Genomic DNA, 20,286 nt, shown 5'->3' on the forward strand with positions numbered 1-20,286 from the left:
TCAGATGGCTCCAATGGGGCTGATTTATCAATATGAGTTTTTGTAACGTTATCTTATTTCTTTATGTTTTATGACATCATAAAATATATGTCATTAACATATTTTTGTCCACTTTATTCATGTAATTTATTAAAATCTATATTGTAGGTGGTTAATCCTTAAAAGGGACTTGAAACCAAAAAATGGTCTTTCATGATGCAGATATATAATACAATTGTCCAGAAATTTAATATTTACATCTTTTATTTATTTTTGCTTCATTTTCTTGATACACTTTTCAGAAAGGTTTATCTTTGCAAGATCATGAGTAGCAGAGAACTGAGGTTCTAGATGTTGATTGTTGTTTGTATATATATATATATATATATATATATATATATATATATATATATATATATATATATATATTGGTTGTTGGCTCATCCACGTGTTCATTTCTGAACTATTCGTGAATTGATGCATCTTAAACAAATGATCCCAAGATTATTAAACTGAGATAATCGATGTAAAATATGAATTTGATGGAAATAGTATCCTCTCTGTGAATCCTGAACTTAATTGTTTATATTTCATGTCCCTTTAAGTGATGCTGACCACAATTCTTAATGAATGGATATTTATTTCTAATGTATTTTTGTCCTTTTTACATCAACATAGACATATAATCTGCTTAAAACAGACTATTATTTGAATGTTGACAGCACATGTATTCCAATTTCACTTATATCTTATTGTAGTAGTCTAACAAAAGCAATCACTGTGTGTAATGCGCATATCTTAGCTGATTAATATCTCTCTTATTATTGTTTCTGTTTAATGATCCAACAACATATTGCTATAGGTAGGCTGACCATATTTCAACTTGAATAAGTTACACATCTGATAAATACATCTGTCATTATTCTTATTCCAAATAAATATTTAAACATATCTGAAAACATCCCTGACATATGTATTTCTCATGTGTCCCTTTTTAAAGCGTAAAGATGGACACCATAGCTATAGGTAACATATAATGTATATCCAATCCCGATTTTCATAATGTATCTCGTACCATTATTTCTCATTTAAAGGGACATGAAACACAATAATCTATTTTCTCATTTATGTATAACATATGATTTTTAAATAATTTTCTTTCCATAAATTCTCAATTTTGCTTCAGTCTCTTTGTATCATTTGTTTAAGGAGCAGCAGGGCACTACTGGTTTCTAAGTGAACACATCGGTGAACCAATGACAATTGGTATATATATGTAGCCACCAATCAGCAGTTAGAACATCATATTTTTCTGCTCTTGAGATTACCTCTAAACACATTTCATCAAAAGATTAAACTTAAATTTGAAAATGAAGTTCAAATTGTAATGTCGTTCATAATCGTGTAACATAAAATGCTTGCTAAATAGCTACTAATCCTCCGATTCTAATGAAATATATCCTTATTACCAACAGTGGATTCTATTTCATATATCACAGTATTACGTTATCTAGCATGACATTCATAGATAACAATATATCACATACTAGTTATTAAAATATAAATACGTTTCTTATTGACATGCCAAGCTGTAAAATGAGTCCTTGGATTAGATGCCGTTTTTACGCGATCTCGGATGCGTCTTTGATTGGATGACGTTTTTACTTGTTCTCGGATGCGCCATGTTGCTTAAGTTGTCACATGCCAATCTGTAAAATTAGTTATTGGATTGGATGCCGTTTTTACGTGATCTCAGATGCGCCTTTGATTGTATAACGTTTTTACGTGATCTCGGATGCGCCATGTTGCTTAAGATGTCACATGCCAATCTGTAAAATGAGTTATTGGATTGTATGCTGTTTTTACACGATCTCGGATGCGCCTTTGATTGGATGCCATGTTTACACGATCTCGGATGCGTCATGTTGCTTAAGACGTCACATGCCAAGGTGTTAAATCCGTCTGATTGGATTACGTTGTCCCGCAATATTTGATTTTGCACGTAACCCACGTTTGTGAATGAGAAGACAATTTTAAAACCATGACGATTATGGATTGTGTCAATCATGTACATTCAAGCAAATACAATATAGGAGCGCCAAAGGCTTAGGTATACACCAGGTCAAATTTAAGAATTGTGATAAATACCAATAAAAGGCTGTTTAACGATAGTTGATCTAATAGATCAATTTTCTTACCAACCATGAGAGTTATAAGACTAAATAGATCTGGATGTAGTGGTTCATAAAATAAATCTAGATATAGTAGTTCATAAAATAATCAATTTCATATTTAAAGGGACAGTCAGCACCAGAATTTTTGTTGTTTAAAAAGATAGATAATCCCTTTATTACCCATTCCCCAGTTTTGAAAAACCAACACTGTTATATTAATACACTTTTTACTTCTGTGACTAACTTGTATCTAAGCATCTTCTGACCGCCCCTAATCACATGACTTTTATTTATTATCTATTGACTTGCATTTTAGCCAATAAGTGCAGTGTCTGCCACTAGCCACGAGCGTGATCACAATTCTATCTATATGGCCTACATGAGCTTGCTCTCACCTGCTGTGAAAAGTAAATAAAATAGAGGCGGCCTTCAAGGGCTTAGAAATTATCATATGTGCCTTCCTAGGTTTGCTTTCAACTAGAATACCAAGAGAACAAAGCAAAATTGTTGATAAAAGTAAATTGGAAAGTTGTTTAAAATTACATGCCCCATTTGAAAAATGAAAGTTTTTTTTGGACTTGACTGTCCCTTTAATAGATAAAAATTAAGCAGTTACAATAAAAACAAAAAGATCAAAATAAGTTGCTATACAGATACAACAAGTACAATGAAGAGTCTGGTTACAAATAAGACAATTGGGATGGATAGGTTTAAGCTGTTAAAAATAAACCGTTAAAATGATGTAAGAGATATAAAAAAGAAACTTCCAAAATCGATACCGGTATGATTGGGGAACAGGTGTGTGTGGTGAAAAAAGAGGGAGTGTCCAATGGTTAAATGATGCCAAACTAAATTGTGTCAATATATCAGTGTCAATTCCAAAATAAATAAATGCAAAAAAGAACAAATTATTTTAAAAAGTATGCGACCAGTATACATAGTACAAAAAATAAAAAAAATAATACAAAAAATACAAAAATACAAGTGTTATGATAATACAAGTGTTATGATATAGCAGCCAGTGGTGTCCTGATTATTAAAAAAAAGACGTTAAAACGTTAATAAGATACAATTCTGATGCAAAGTCTATCCAAATTAGAAAAATGATATAAATCCAAATAATTAAATAGCTGTATCCTTCTACTGTCCAACTAAAATGTCAAAAATAAAATGAATCCAGCGTCCAAGTTCAGTACCAATTTTTCATTTGCCTAAAAATGGAAAAGAAACAAGTGATGTACAAATTGTATTTTGGGATGAATCTATTGGCAAATAAACTCACCCAAATAAAGTTGTCCTGGAGTAATATTGAGCCTCACAAATTCTGCTTAAGAACTCCGTCTACGCCTTTCAGCCCTTAGATAGGGCCTTTTTCAAGACATAGTGAGGCTCAAGGATTACTGACCTTATATACAGTGAGTTATCCAATCATATGGAAGGGGTGGCCTGTGTGAGTGGCGCCAAAAGTTTTTTCTATCTTGAGGTGCTCTTGCGGCAAAAAACATACGTCACTTCCGGTTTGTGTCAAATCACGTCATATCCGGTTTATATGTTACTTCCAGTTGGACTGTTTCTGGTTGTGACTGTTTTCGGAGGCCATATTTATAGTGGGCAATAGATAAATTCTTAAAGACTTGTATATCTAGAAAATACATATTATATAGATATAATGACTTAAGGATTGTTACGGTTTCCGAAAGCCATATTAATAATGGGGGGTGGAAATTATCTAGACTATTAAACTCAATTCTGCCACTATTTACAGGAGATATTATATTTACCATTAAATGGCATCAGGGGCCATAGATAAATTCTTAAAAACTAATCTATCTAAAAAAACATTTACAAGATTCAAAAATTTTTCAAAAATGGTTGTATTGAAAAATATATATTAATACATAGATGAAATAGTAATATAGATATTATGGCTCAAGGATTTTAAGCTCAATATTCTCCAGGACTTACATAGTATGAGGATGTATCAGAATTACACATGTAATAGACAATATATATATATATATATATATATATATATATATATATCACAAGAATTCTAAAAAAAAATTAATATATATATATATATATATATATATATATATATAAATTAGAAAAAACTAGAAAAAATATATATAAAAAATTTGGAAAAAACTCATTATGACTATTTTCATATTGTCTACACCTTACTAAATGCTCTAATGAAAGAGCATCCATGTGATATACTACAAGAACCAAACTTAGATGGAAAGTTTATGTATAAGAGAGGGATAGGCTAGTATGATAATACATGCTCTGTCTCCTCAGTATCTTAATACTAGGGGATTGGTTCTTGTTAAATATTAGTAATATAAATCAAACACAGAAACAGGGGGTGTTGAGGAATAGAGAGGGTGAACCACAATTTAGATTAGATGGACGATTTCAAAATTTGCGTTTAATCCCTTGGGGTGAATGCAGTCTAGATTAAAAATCCATTTGGATTCGGTCCTAAGCATTCTTAGTTCCATATCACCTCCTCTCCAATCTTTAGACATTTTGCTTATTCCCATATATTTAAAACTTTTGTCACTCCCTCCATGTACTTCCTTAAAGTGTTTGTAAATTGGCAAGTCAACTTTCTTCCACTTAATCTGTAATAGGTGCTCTCGGATCCTATCTCTAAGTTTCTGTGTTGTCTGTCCCACATATTGCAGGCCACACCCACATTCAATGAGGTAGACAACAAACTGATCTGTGCGCCTAATTGTTTGCCTGATATGAAATATCTCATTAGAGACAAATTATAAAAGCTATAGGAGCGCTTAGATCCCCTATATCAGAGTCTTAGCTGAGTAGGGTCAGAGGGGATTTTGAATGGTTGGACAAACCAAATAGTTAAAAATAGTTTAACCCCTTAGTGACCAGAGCACTTTTCCATTTTCTGTCCGTTTGGGACCAAGGCTATTTTTACATTTTTGCGGTGTTTGTGTTTAGCTGTAATTTTCTTCTTACTCATTTACTGTACCCACACATATTATATACCGTTTTTCTCGCCATTAAATGGACTTTCTAAAGATACCATTATTTTCATCATATCTTATAATTTACTATAAAAAAAATGATAAAATATGAGGAAAAATGGAAAGAAAAACACTTTTTCTAACTTTGACCCCCAAAATCTGTTACATATCTAAAACCACCAAAAAACACCCATGCTAAATAGTTTCTAAATTTTGTCCTGAGTTTAGAAATACCCAATGTTTACATGTTCTTTGCTTTTTTTGCAAGTTATAGGGCCATAAATACAAGTAGCACTTTGCTATTTCCAAACCATTTTTTTTCCAAAATTAGCGCTAGTTACATTAGAACACTGATATCTTTTAGGAATCCCTGAATATCCCTTGACATATTTTAGGTTTCTCACTGAAATCATTTACAAACAGCTTGTGCAATTATGGCACAAATGGTTGTAAATGCTTGTCTGGGATCCCCTTTGTTCAGAAATAGTAGACATATATGACTTTGGCGTTGCTTTCTGGTAATTAGAAGGCCACTAAATCCTGTTGCGCCTCACACGTGTATTATGGCTAGCAGTGAAAGGGTTAATTAGGGAGTTTGTAGTGAGCTTGCAGGGTTAATTTTAGCTTTAGTGTAGAGATCAGCCTCCCATCTGACACATCTCACCCCCTGATCCCTCCCAAACAGCTCCCTTCCCTCCCCCACCCCACAATTGTCCCCGCCATCTTAAGTACTGGCAGAAAGTCTGCCAGTACTAAAATAAAAGGGTTTTAAAAAAAAATCCTCCCTGATCCCCCCCAAAACCGCTCTCTAACCCTCCCCTCTGCCTTATTGGGGGCCATCTTGGGTACTGGCAGCTGTCTGCCAGTACCCAGTTTACAATAAAAAGTGCTTTTTTTTTTGTTTTTTTTGTTTTTTTCTGTAGTGTAGCTTCCCCCCCCCCACCCCCCACAGACAAACCCCCACCACCTTGCTGATTGTTTTAATTTTCATTTTTTTTATATTTTTTATTTCCCCATTTTCTGCAGTGTAGCGGTTCCCACCCACTCCCTCCCCGTGCACGCGCCCGCCCCCACCCTCCCGTGCACGCGTGCGCGCCCGTGCGCGCCCCCAGCCACCCCCGCCCACGATCCCGCCCCCCTTCACATCCACAGGGCCATCGATGGCCGCCACCCGCCTCCCGGTCCGGCTCCCACCCACCAACACAGGGAGCAACCGATCTCCGGTGCAGAGAGGGCCACAGAGTGGCTCTCTCTGCACCGGATGACTTAAAAAGGTTATTGCAGGATGCCTCCATATCGAGGCATCACTGCAATAACCGGAAAGCAGCTGGAAGCGAGCAGGATCGCTTCCAGCTGCTTTCCACACTGAGGACAAGCAGGGTACGTTCTCAGGCATTAACTGCCTTTTTTCTGAGGACGTACCCTGCACGTCCTCAGTCGTTAAGGGGTTAAAAATACGTATTTATTATACAATGCTAAGAAACAATATTATAAAAACAATATTATAAAAACAATATGCAAATGGTATATATACAATTATACCATGACTAAACAATGATTTCTATCTGACGATATGATATAAGATGATCGCAATTGTATTTGATTCAAAACATATAGTTCAAAACATGTTATGACATATGATAAAAAATTAAAATATGGATCCAATAAGAGGTGGTAGACGTGATTTTGTGTTAATACGAAAAAAATTATTAATGAACCTTGAAAATGGTGAAGATGGTAAAAAATGAAAAAATTTGTAAAAAATATAAAAAGTAAAAAATAGGTGTACACCTTTAAAAACTTAGTGTCATTGATCCTTGCAAATAGATACAAATAGTGAAAAAAATTGTGAGAAGATGTGTAATAATTGGGAAAAAAGTCTCTTATTCCTGAAATCCAATAGTCTTTAAGTGATAATTTAAATCCAATATGTGTTGATGTGAATCTTCTTATAGGCGATGGTTGAATCCTAGTGTTTCTTAATCCAAATAACTATATTCACAGTATCTTCTATATCCTAGATAGAAAAATAAAAATACATAGTGCAATATGCTAATTCAAATGTGGCTGAATAAGTATAGAACTCACCGAATTGGGACCTGAGCCGTCGATATCAGTTTGTAATCTACGCGTTTCGATCCTACTGGATCTTTTTCAAGACTGATATGGCTCTGAAAGATCTTGCCTTAAATAGGCTATTTGGTCCCAAAAAAACGCTAAAATTATGGCGCCAAAAAATTGTGCATCTTCCGGTTTTCCTTAACCCGGATATATTTCCTCTATTGTGCATCTTCCGGTATTTTTTAAACCGGATATGTTTCCTCTATGTGTGTTAGCCCTCTAGGAGAATATGTACCTGAGCAGCCTCTAATGGTTCCACACTGGAACGTTACGCCGGAAGTGCTGTATTGGTAAGAGTGAGATCGATACCGGAAGTGACGTTGTACGTATGACGTCACTTCCGGTTGTTCGCTCCGGCTCCATTTTGGTTAAGGGATATTTTCGTTCGTTATATTTTCTCAGATCCCTTCACGGGAGTTCAAATACCTTACAAATCATGGCCACATTTGGTACAGTATTACAATAATTTAATAATAATTAAATAATAGGAAAGAGTAAAATTAGGACAAATGGCAAGATACAGTGATCTAATCCATACAATTCTCTCGTAGAAGTGTCAAATTACAAAACAAGTTGCTACATTAAAGGTATCTTAATAGTTATATTAAAAGATATCTTAAAAATTGCATTATCTAAAAAATTACATCTAAAAAATATCCAAAAAATTACAATATCTAAAAAATTACAGTATCTAAAAACTTCCAGTATCTAAAAATTTACAGTATCTAAAAAATTACAGTATCTTAAAAATTTGAAAGTACGATATCTAAAAAAGTATAAGGGGATCGGGCTCTTATGATTTGGTTATTATAATTCTTCCTCCATATATCAATTTTGGCCACATGAGATGTTCAACTTATTCCAATTGAGATTATTAAAATGGAAATACTGTTAAGAAAAGATTAAGACTCCTTCTACTTAAGGGAGCTTGATGTTTAACTTAAATGGATTATCTTTATTATCATATTGCCTTATTTGAAGGTGGTGGAGTTTTAAGTCCTAGAGAGGTTGATAAAAATATATAAAATATATATATAAAGGCGGGGCGGAGCCGACCATGGACTGAAATGGTCGCATAGTACTGAAGCTCTGTAAATCAATAGACACAGTTGGGGCATAAAACCTTATTTACTCATGCTTTACTCAAAGAAATATGTTCTGCAACATCACCGAACTCCACAGAACAGAGAAAGCTAACACAAAGTGTGAGTATCAAAACAATCACTGTTTGTAACGGAGCACAGTCATCCAGCAATCAGCCTTTACCTATAAGGGAAGCTAAATTCGCTATAGTGACAGGACCGTTAACCGCAAGTCAATCTAGGTGTTATTTACAAGAAAAAGCAATCACCCGTTCACTAATCGAGTGAGCCGGCGTATTGACAGACCGGGTATCAATAAGAAGCTACAGGAGGCGGCCATCACGTCGTTAGCGCAAGTGAAAGGTGAGCGCCATCTTTACACGCAGCAAAACACAAGCGATCAGACTTACCCTCACCGCTGCAAACATAAATACATGCCATACGGAATTTATTGCCACAAACACCGGGTGGGAAGTCCCCTGCTACAACTAGCGCTGCTGGTCACACGGCTAATAGGAGCTGTTTTGGAGCCACTGTGTCAGACACGGCGGTAGGCCCACACACACTGACCTCGTGGTACCGGAGCTGATAATCTGCACATTAAGGTCTGACACCTACCTCCCCACTGCATAGCACCCAAATGACTGTCTCCCCGGATAGATTTTAATAAGCTGGCTCATTTTAAGAGAGGTTTGGGAGAAGGTTTGGGCTGTTCTTTTTCCCTTTCACCTAATCATCCAGAGGCCTTTACTGTTCACGCAGAATACACTGCTGTGAGAGCAAAGAGAGACTACAGCTTCATGCTCTGGCTACAACCTACAAAATAATTCAAAAGACATATAACCAAACAACATAAACCTGAAAAGGGAACACATAGAGAACAGAGGCGAGGGAAAGAGAGAGAAGCAAAGAAAATCAGAGGAAGGAGAGAGAGAGGGAGAGTGAAGGAGAGAAAGGAGGAAAGGGAGAATTGATAACAACCTGGAACATAATATTTCCTTCAATTTAAGCTATACTCTCATGACAAAAGCCTATATCCTGGGGAGGAAAGCTGTATTGTTAAACACCCACTAAGACCTCAAATATGGCATCAAGGAGGTCAGTTAAAGGGGACAAAAATGTAAAAAATAACCCCAATAAGATGAGTATGTTCTTTAAAACGACACAGGCGCTGACAATGGAAGATGATGATTCATCTCAGACCCCAGAAGAGATAGAAATCCATCAAGATGTGGCGATGGATACCCCGCTCACCAGAGCTGACATAAAAGATCTTCCCACGAAAGGAGATTTCACCTCATTCATTCAACAAGTAGGTCGCATGATTAAGGATGGGCTGGCGGAGGTGAGGAAAGAAGTTAATGAGCTTGGAAATAGAGTGGAGTTTCTGGAGGAACAGACAGAAACTCAGACATCTGATATGGATTTAATAAACAGAAAACTCCTGGCACAAGAATCACAAATATCCTTCCTGCAGGAAAAATTGGAAGATTTGGACAATAGAGGGAGGAGACAGAACATAAGGATAAGAGGACTGCCAGAAAGGATTTCCCCTGAAAACCTGCACTCCTCCCTCCAAGACTTGTTCAAAACCATTTTACGAAAATCTGAGTATAATGAGATACCACTTGATAGAGCCCATAGGGCATTACGTCCACAACCCAAAGAAAAAGATCCCCCAAGGGATGTAATCATAAAGTTCCATAAATACTCGGATAAAGAGAGGATAATGAAAGAGTCGAGACAACAGAAATCCATATCCTATCAGGAACACCAGCTACAACTTTACTCTGACCTTAGCCCACTCACGCTACAGAATAGAAAAGAAACAAGATTTTTGACGCAGCATCTCCAAGACAACGGAATCCCTTACAGATGGGGGTTTCCCTTCAGTGTTAAAGTGTTGAAAAACAACCGCATACACATCTACAAATCAGTCGACGACTTGGAAACCTTTTGCACTCAACTTGGAATATCACAACCCTCCTTACCATCCCTGCATGAAACAAGGGCCCCAGTGGAATCCAACCCACTACAACAAAGACTACGCTGGCAAACTGTCCAGCGAAAACGCCCAAGGGCTCCTGCCACAGATGGTCCATCTACAGCACAGGATTCTGAGGATGGTTGACTCATTGTATTGTAAATAAAGCATAGATCTTTTGGAGAAACCAGGGGTTTGAAAATAACCCTCTGGTTCACCATTTGCCTTGAAGAGACTGATTCGCATTTGCTCAGGTAACTCTGTTGATGTTTCTTATGCTGTTTTGTTCAGAGCCCTCCAGGAACAGGTATTAACTTTAAACACTAAAGACTTAGATGTGGACTCATTTGCAGCAATAATTTGTTCTTTTCTTCTTAAAAACATTTTTTATTGTTGGTGTCACTGACAGATTTTGCACTCATAATCAATCACCATAGTCTCTAGAGCCTACTGAATAACTATTCAATATAGGTATTGAAAGTATCAATAAACAAAAAAAACAAAAAAAAAAAATTACAATAGAAATATTTTACAAACAGTGAGCGTAACTTTTCTACTTTGTTCCCCAACTGTGTCTAGACCTAATATGGTCTTTGGATTCCCCTGCTTTTTTCTTTTTCTTTTCTCTTTTCCTTTTCCCTCTTGTTTCTATATCTCGAGAGAGAAAATGATACTGACAATGAGGTTTATAGTTCCAATGTTGAAATTGTTATATATTGTTTTCAAGTTATGTTTGATTTTTATGTATTGTCGGTCAGGAGAGAGAGAGGGAGAGTGAAGGAGAGAAAGGAGGAAAGGGAGAATTGATAACAACCTGGAACATAATATTTCCTTCAATTTAAGCTATACTCTCATGACAAAAGCCTATATCCTGGGGAGGAAAGCTGTATTGTTAAACACCCACTAAGACCTCAAATATGGCATCAAGGAGGTCAGTTAAAGGGGACAAAAATGTAAAAAATAACCCCAATAAGATGAGTATGTTCTTTAAAACGACACAGGCGCTGACAATGGAAGATGATGATTCATCTCAGACCCCAGAAGAGATAGAAATCCATCAAGATGTGGCGATGGATACCCCGCTCACCAGAGCTGACATAAAAGATCTTCCCACGAAAGGAGATTTCACCTCATTCATTCAACAAGTAGGTCGCATGATTAAGGATGGGCTGGCGGAGGTGAGGAAAGAAGTTAATGAGCTTGGAAATAGAGTGGAGTTTCTGGAGGAACAGACAGAAACTCAGACATCTGATATGGATTTAATAAACAGAAAACTCCTGGCACAAGAATCACAAATATCCTTCCTGCAGGAAAAATTGGAAGATTTGGACAATAGAGGGAGGAGACAGAACATAAGGATAAGAGGACTGCCAGAAAGGATTTCCCCTGAAAACCTGCACTCCTCCCTCCAAGACTTGTTCAAAACCATTTTACGAAAATCTGAGTATAATGAGATACCACTTGATAGAGCCCATAGGGCATTACGTCCACAACCCAAAGAAAAAGATCCCCCAAGGGATGTAATCATAAAGTTCCATAAATACTCGGATAAAGAGAGGATAATGAAAGAGTCGAGACAACAGAAATCCATATCCTATCAGGAACACCAGCTACAACTTTACTCTGACCTTAGCCCACTCACGCTACAGAATAGAAAAGAAACAAGATTTTTGACGCAGCATCTCCAAGACAACGGAATCCCTTACAGATGGGGGTTTCCCTTCAGTGTTAAAGTGTTGAAAAACAACCGCATACACATCTACAAATCAGTCGACGACTTGGAAACCTTTTGCACTCAACTTGGAATATCACAACCCTCCTTACCATCCCTGCATGAAACAAGGGCCCCAGTGGAATCCAACCCACTACAACAAAGACTACGCTGGCAAACTGTCCAGCGAAAACGCCCAAGGGCTCCTGCCACAGATGGTCCATCTACAGCACAGGATTCTGAGGATGGTTGACTCATTGTATTGTAAATAAAGCATAGATCTTTTGGAGAAACCAGGGGTTTGAAAATAACCCTCTGGTTCACCATTTGCCTTGAAGAGACTGATTCGCATTTGCTCAGGTAACTCTGTTGATGTTTCTTATGCTGTTTTGTTCAGAGCCCTCCAGGAACAGGTATTAACTTTAAACACTAAAGACTTAGATGTGGACTCATTTGCAGCAATAATTTGTTCTTTTCTTCTTAAAAACATTTTTTATTGTTGGTGTCACTGACAGATTTTGCACTCATAATCAATCACCATAGTCTCTAGAGCCTACTGAATAACTATTCAATATAGGTATTGAAAGTATCAATAAACAAAAAAAACAAAAAAAAAAAATTACAATAGAAATATTTTACAAACAGTGAGCGTAACTTTTCTACTTTGTTCCCCAACTGTGTCTAGACCTAATATGGTCTTTGGATTCCCCTGCTTTTTTCTTTTTCTTTTCTCTTTTCCTTTTCCCTCTTGTTTCTATATCTCGAGAGAGAAAATGATACTGACAATGAGGTTTATAGTTCCAATGTTGAAATTGTTATATATTGTTTTCAAGTTATGTTTGATTTTTATGTATTGTCGGTCACCACTATATATGAGGTATTATTGCATTGTCCGCCCGATTGAACGCATATGTAAACTAGGTCCTAACCAATGTCTCAAGATATAAAATTAATATCACAAAACTGTAAAGGATTGAACTCCCCCACCAAGAGATCAATCGCCCTGACGTGGTTTCAAAAATCCCAGGGATCGATAGTGTTTCTACAAGAAACTCACTTCCCCAAACATAGAGAACCAACACTATACTCCAAATATTATACTCAAAATTTCTTCAACTCTAACGTCAGTAAAAAGAATGGGGTCGGCATTCTAATAAGCAAAGATGTACCTTTCCAAATTTTAGATCAATACTCAGATGAAGAAGGCAGGTTCTTAATACTAGTGGGTACATTATATAACACCCAGCTAACCTTGATGAATATATATGCGCCCAATACAGGACAGCGGGCTTTCTTAAATAAGGCTTTAACCAAATTGGGAGAAGTTCGAAAAGGGGTGGTATTAGTGGGCGGGGATTTAAACATCACTCTGAATCCACTTATAGATTGCTCCACAGGGAAAAGCCAAATAACTCAGAAAGATAGAACAGGGCTCCTCCAAAAACTAGATACCCTTTTACTGATGGATGTTTGGAGGCTACACCACCCCAGAACCCGTAGTTATTCCTTTTACTCACACCCGGGTCATTCTTATTCTAGAATAGACTACTGGCTGTTAGACCATAATAATATAGCTCTAGCCTCTGACACAGAGATTCTGCCGATATCATGGTCGGATCATGCTTCTATTACCCTAGAACTTAAATGGCCCTCAATGCCCAAACGCCAACCTTTGTGGCGGATGGACTCTACTCTATTACATAATCCACCTATTAAAAATCAGATAAGCGAACATATAAAAGAATTTTTTCGACACAACACTTCAGGAGACACAAATAATATGAATAATTGGCTAGCACACAAAGCAACTATCAGGGGAGAGCTAATCAAACAAAGAGCAACCCTCCGCAAACAATATGACACAGAGTTTCAAACACTACTCTCTAATTTAAAGATAGCAGAACAGCGACATAAACTCAACCCCACAAACGATGTTCTCACACGGTTAGTGTGCGAGGCCAGAGTGGCCTTCCGAAAACTACTACAAAAAGATGCCAACAACAAAGCATTCTATCTTAAAAAAATGTATTTTCACAACAGCAATAAAGCTGGTACGTGGTTGGCTAAATCCCTAGCAAAAAAGATATACCAGGCCCATATTTTCAAAATTGAAAATGATAAGGGACAGACTGAGACGGAGCCGAAAAATATAGCAAATGTATTTGGTAACTATTATGCTAAATTATATAATATAGCGAATCAAGATGCAACGGGAAACTTAGAAGCCCTTAATCAATATCTACATTCGGTTGATACACCTAAAATTTCAGCACAAGAGGCGGATACCCTGGATTCCCCAATCACACTGAAAGAGATCTTAGACGCTATTGAGTCGCTACCCAATAATAAAAGCCCTGGCCCAGATGGCTTCTCGAATAGTTATTATAAAATGTACAAAACACTTATAGCCCCACATTTATTAAAAGCATTTCAATACATTGATGAATTGGGGAGTTTTCCAGCAGAGTGTTTAGAAGCCTATATTTCCGTACTCCCTAAACCAAACAAGCCAGCTAATCAACCAAGCAGCTACAGACCCATATCTCTACTCAACACAGACCTTAAACTCTACGCAAAGATTTTGGCCGGGCGTATCAATAAAATTTTACCCCAAATTGTCCACTTGGACCAAGCAGGTTTTGTCCCGGGGAGGGAAGCGAGAGACAACACCATTAGAACATTACAACTAATTGACTACGCTAAATTTAATAAACTAGAAATGGTGATTGTCTCCGCTGACGCTGAAAAAGCGTTCGATCGCCTAGATTGGAGATTTCTACAAGCAATATTACGGAAAATGGGATTTGGGGATACAATTATAAAAAGAATCTTTAGTTTATATCACAATCCCTCAGCTAAAGTGAAAGCAAATAATATATTATCTGACAAGTTCTCCATTCAGAATGGAACCCGACAGGGATGTCCTTTGTCCCCCCTTTTGTTTGTGTTGAGTATGGAAGTTCTGGCCCATAAAATTAGACAAAACAAGCAAATCTCAGGAATAAAAATAGGACAAAATAACTATAAACTGTCGCTTTATGCCGATGATGTGCTACTCACATTATCTAATCCGTCTGAGTCGATCCCAGAAGTGCTGAGGGAGTTTAAGGAGTTTGGAGTTTTCTCCAATTTCCTATTGAACGATCAAAAATCGGAAATTTTAAATATCACTATGCCAAGTAAAGAATATTCTGAATTATTAAAGAAATGCCCTTTCATTCCCCAGAAAAAAGCCATTAAATATTTGGGGATCCACTTGTCGCCTAGGCCCAGCACCCTATTCGAGAAAAATTACCAAAATTTATACAATGAATTAGCTAAAGACCTAAATAGATGGAGCGATAAATCGATCTCGTGGTGGGGCCGTATACAGGCAGTAAAGATGACCGCATTGCCCAAAGTTCTATACATGCTCCAAACTGTACCAATTGCGCTAACTATCCCATTCCGCAATAAACTCCAAAAACTGTTCAATACCTATATATGGGGTAAAATTAAACCAAGAATCATTAAGTCCACAATGTACAGACCTACAAGTAGTGGAGGTCTAGGACTCCCCAATATTGAATTATATTATAAAGCAAAATGCTTACAAAAAATATTAGATTGGCATCGAAATGCGGACAATAAGGCCTGGGTGACAATGGATTCCCATATTCTGAAGGCCCCTTCTCCCGGGGTGCTGTGCTGGATAGAGAGAAAGAGTCGCCCAACTTGGATTAAAACATATCCACTGTATCAGCATGTATTCGACATTTGGGATAGCACTATAGCAGGCATAAATAGTATATCGTCCCTTAGGTCCCCAATGTCTCCAGTTTCACCTAATGCAGAATTACATGGAGGCTTAGAACAAAAACTTAGTAGGCAGCTCGATTGGGAAATAGGTTATACAACGCCCATACATAAATTTTTAACTAGCGGTAAACTTAGGCCGAGAACAGATCTTGGGGATATAATGGGGGGAGCCTTCTCGAGGTGGCTGAAATATCTGCAACTTCAGCACTTCCTGAACACCTCCCCAGATAAGGAAAGACTTACTAGACAGCCCACTTTGTTTGAACAACAATGTCTCAGTAATCAACCCCTGTGTCACACTTTGGCGTGGGCCAAAAAGGCATTGTTACATGGTGAATTAACCAAAGCTCCTAATTATGTGGGCAGATGGCAAAGGGAGTTAGGGAGAGAACTAAATGAACAGGAATGGAAATATATTATACAGAATACCAGAAAATCCTCAACATCTGCTAGAGCCTTAGAATTAAATTTTAAAATCCTGACAAGGTGGTACCTCACCCCGGCAAGAATCAAGACAATATACCCGACAGCCTCTGATATGTGCTGGAGGGGGTGTGGAGGTAGGGGTTCCATGATACATATCTGGTGGTCCTGCTCCAAGTTGCAACCTTTCTGGCTTAAGATAGGGGAATTTATTAAATCTGTCAGTAATCAAAACGACGAGTATCAAATGCAACCCACAACAGCATTACTAAACTTACTCCCAAAATGCAAATGCAAGATACGTAGGAAATTAATACAATTAGCTCTAAATTCTGCTAAATCCCTAATAGCTACTAAATGGAAATCACAAGAAATCCCCACATATGAGGCCTGGGAGGCGTCAATGAATCATACAATCCAATTAGAAGAATATGGCTACTTTATAAGAAAAGATATGGAAATGTTTAACAATGTAAAGTTCTATTGGGAAATACGAATGCACGCACATTAACTACTATATATAAATTAGTGCAAATTTATAGCAAATGGGAGAAGAGATCCCGGTTAGAAATCTTACAGACATTGTATAAATCATTATATTCTTATATCGAGATGGACATGAGAATCTTCAGTGTTTGCATAGATGTGGTGACCGACTTTTGGTTTTATATTTCTTAGTAAGTTGTATAAGTTGTTTGATAACCTTCAAAAACACAATATAGGATGTTAAGCTCTTGTACAGCACAATTTGACATGCCAACATGTACTCACTTTGTTCTGAAATGTATCACAATGTATTGTCATAATTTCTTTCATCCAATAAAAATATGATTAAAAAAAAAAAATATATATATATAAAAAAATGTGTATAAAAATACATAAAAATATGGATAAGATAAGAAGATAGGATTGGAGGATTGCATGTATGTTTAGGCTTTATTATAGTAGATGCAATATTTCTGTACTGCCGTTAAAGCCTTTTTGGAATATACAGTCTAAGTTAAAAATCCATTTAGACTCTTCTCTCAAGAGTGACTTTTCGAAATCCCCTCCTCTCCAATTTTTCTTAATTTTACTTATTCCCATATATCTAAGAGTTTTGTTGGAACTATTGTGGACTTCTTTAAAATGTTTGTATAGGGGAAAGTCATCCTTTTTCCATTTCATTTGTAACAGGTGTTCTCTTATCCTGTCTTTGAGTTTTCTGGATGTTTGACCTATATATTGAAGTCCGCATCCACACTCTATTAGATATATGATGCCGCTATCTTGGCATTTGATCATATCTTTCATGTTAAAAACTTCTCCTGTTATTTTGGATGTAAAAGTGTTTTTCTGCCATGTTTGCACGCTTTGCATGAGTGACATGGGAAAAAAACCTTTTAATTGTTGGCCCAAAACGTCATTTGTTATCTTCCTTTGAGTCTTTGGGATACTGGGCGCCAGAATATTTTTCAGATTTCTGGTTTTCTTGTAGATAAACCTAGGTTTTTCATTTAGACCTTTTCCAATGATGTTGTCTTCTATTAGATAGTGCCAATTCTTCCTTATGATTTTCTCAATTAGGAATCGGTTTTCACTGTATTCGGTTATAAACGGTACTTCCAATCCTGTGTCATCTTCGCGTGTTTTCTGCTGTTTATATTGTAGCATCGGTTTTCTATCCATGGTCTCAATTTCTTCTATAGTCTTATCTATAGTGGTCTCTTCATACCCTCTTTCCAAGAATCTCTTCTTTAGGATCTTCGACTGTTCTCTCCATTTTTCGTCATCTGAGCAGTTTTTCCTTATCCTCATCATTTGACCTTTAGGGATGTTGGTCTTCCATCTTTGGAGGTGGCAACTAGTTTGATGAATGTAGTTGCAACAGTCTACTTCCTTGAAATAGGTTGAGGTGGATATCTTTCCTTTCTTTACATGGATGTCTAAATCCAGAAAATGGATGTTCTTTTTGCTTAGTTCATAGGTGAACCTTAGATTCGCGGTGTTCTTATTCATCACATGTATAGTGTGTTCCAAATCTTCTATGCTCCCCTTCCACACTATTAGGATGTCATCTATGTACACAGTAGAAGATACTGTGAATATCGTTATTTGGATTAAGAAACACTAGGATTCAACCATCACCTATAAGGAGATTCACATCAACACATATTGGATTTAAATGATCACTTAAAGACTATTGGATTTCAGGAATAAGAGACTTTTTTCCCAATTATTACACATCTTCTCACGATTTTTTTCACTATTTGTATCTATTTGCAAGGATCAATGACACTAAGTTTTTAAAGGTGTACACCTATTTTTTACTTTTTATATTTTTTACACATTTTTTCATTTTTTACCATCTTCACCATTTTCAAGGTTCATTAATATTTTTTTTCGTATTAACACAAAATCACGTCTACCACCTCTTATTGGATCCATATTTTAATTTTTTATCATATGTCATAACATGTTTTGAACTATATGTTTTGAATCAAATACAATTGCGATCATCTTATATCATATTGTCAGATAGAAATCATTGTTTAGTCATGGTATAATTGTATATATACCATTTGCATATTGTTTTTATAATATTGTTTTTATAATATTGTTTCTTAGCATTGTATAATAAATACGTATTTTTAAACCATTTTTAACTATTTGGTTTGTCCAACCATTCAAAATCCCCTCTGACCCTACTCAGCTAAGACTCTGATATAGGGGATATAAGCGCTCCTATAGCTTTTATAATTTGTTACTCTAAAGGTCTGGTCAAGAGATCTTGCACACAGGAGCTGGAGTAGTAGCACTCTTTGGCGCTGGGGAAACGTACACTATTCAATATATCTCATTAGAGACCTTGGATTTAAATGTCTCAGATTTTCTTCCGTGTGTACATGTTTTACAAAGATGACATGGGCAGAAGCCATATAGCTTCTTAACCATTATTCCCATAGAGTTTATGGATTTATTACTTTTGGGGACACTAGGAGCTAAGATCGATTTTAAATTATTAGCTTTCCTATAAATGAACTGGGGTTGTTCTGTAAGATGCTCTCCTATAGAATCATCATCCCTGAGAAGGTGCCAATGTCGCTCTATTATATCTTCAATGGTTTTCTTTTTTTCACTATATTGAGTAATAAACGGTACTTTCAGACCATTATTAATATTCATGGCTGATTTTGATTTGTAAGTTAGGAGGGTATTCCTTTCTATACCACTTATCTCTAGCTAGGCGTGAACCTGGTCCCCATAGCTCTACCGCATATTTGACGATAGAACACTTTCTCACAATAGAAATAATTATGTCTTAATATAAAGTCTATGCCATCAAGTATGAATGTCTTTTGTGCCTGAGGCATATTCATATCCTTATCTAGATAGTATTCCACAGACTCTAGGCTCTCTTTGTGTGGGATACAGGTATACAGTGATGTCACATCACTGGTAACCTTTATGTAACTGTCATCCCACTCTATATTCTTCAATAAGTTTAGGACCTCAGTGGAGTCCCTTAGAAAAGATGGTAAAGCTCTTACATATGTCTGCAGATTTTTATCTATGTACTCTGATAGATTACTGGACAAGAAGCCTATACCCTATATGATTGGTCTCCCTGGTGGGTTGTCCAATCTTTTATGAATTTTTGGCAAATAGTAGAACACTGGTATTTTGGGATATTTATTGGTTAAGTAGCTGTACTCTTTATCATTTAGAATGCCCATATTATTGGCTTCTAAGAGCATATTATCAAGTGTTCTCTTATATTAACCCGTTGGATCAGATCTGAAGATTTCGTAGGTCTTTGTGTCCTCAAGGATCCTTTTGGATTCTTTGAGGTAATCCATTCTATTTAATATCACTATCCCACCGCCTTTATTGGCTGGTTTAATAACTATGTCTTTATTGCGTTTGAGTTTCGATATGGTGTTAAGTTGTTTCTTACTGAGATTCTTTTTATACCGATTTTCTGATTTCAATTTTCTAATGTCATTGCAGACCATAGTTTCGAATGTTTCGATAGCGG

This window comes from Bombina bombina, chromosome 2 (genome assembly GCF_027579735.1).
Source record: "Bombina bombina isolate aBomBom1 chromosome 2, aBomBom1.pri, whole genome shotgun sequence".
In the NCBI taxonomy this organism is placed as follows: Eukaryota; Metazoa; Chordata; class Amphibia; order Anura; family Bombinatoridae; genus Bombina; species Bombina bombina.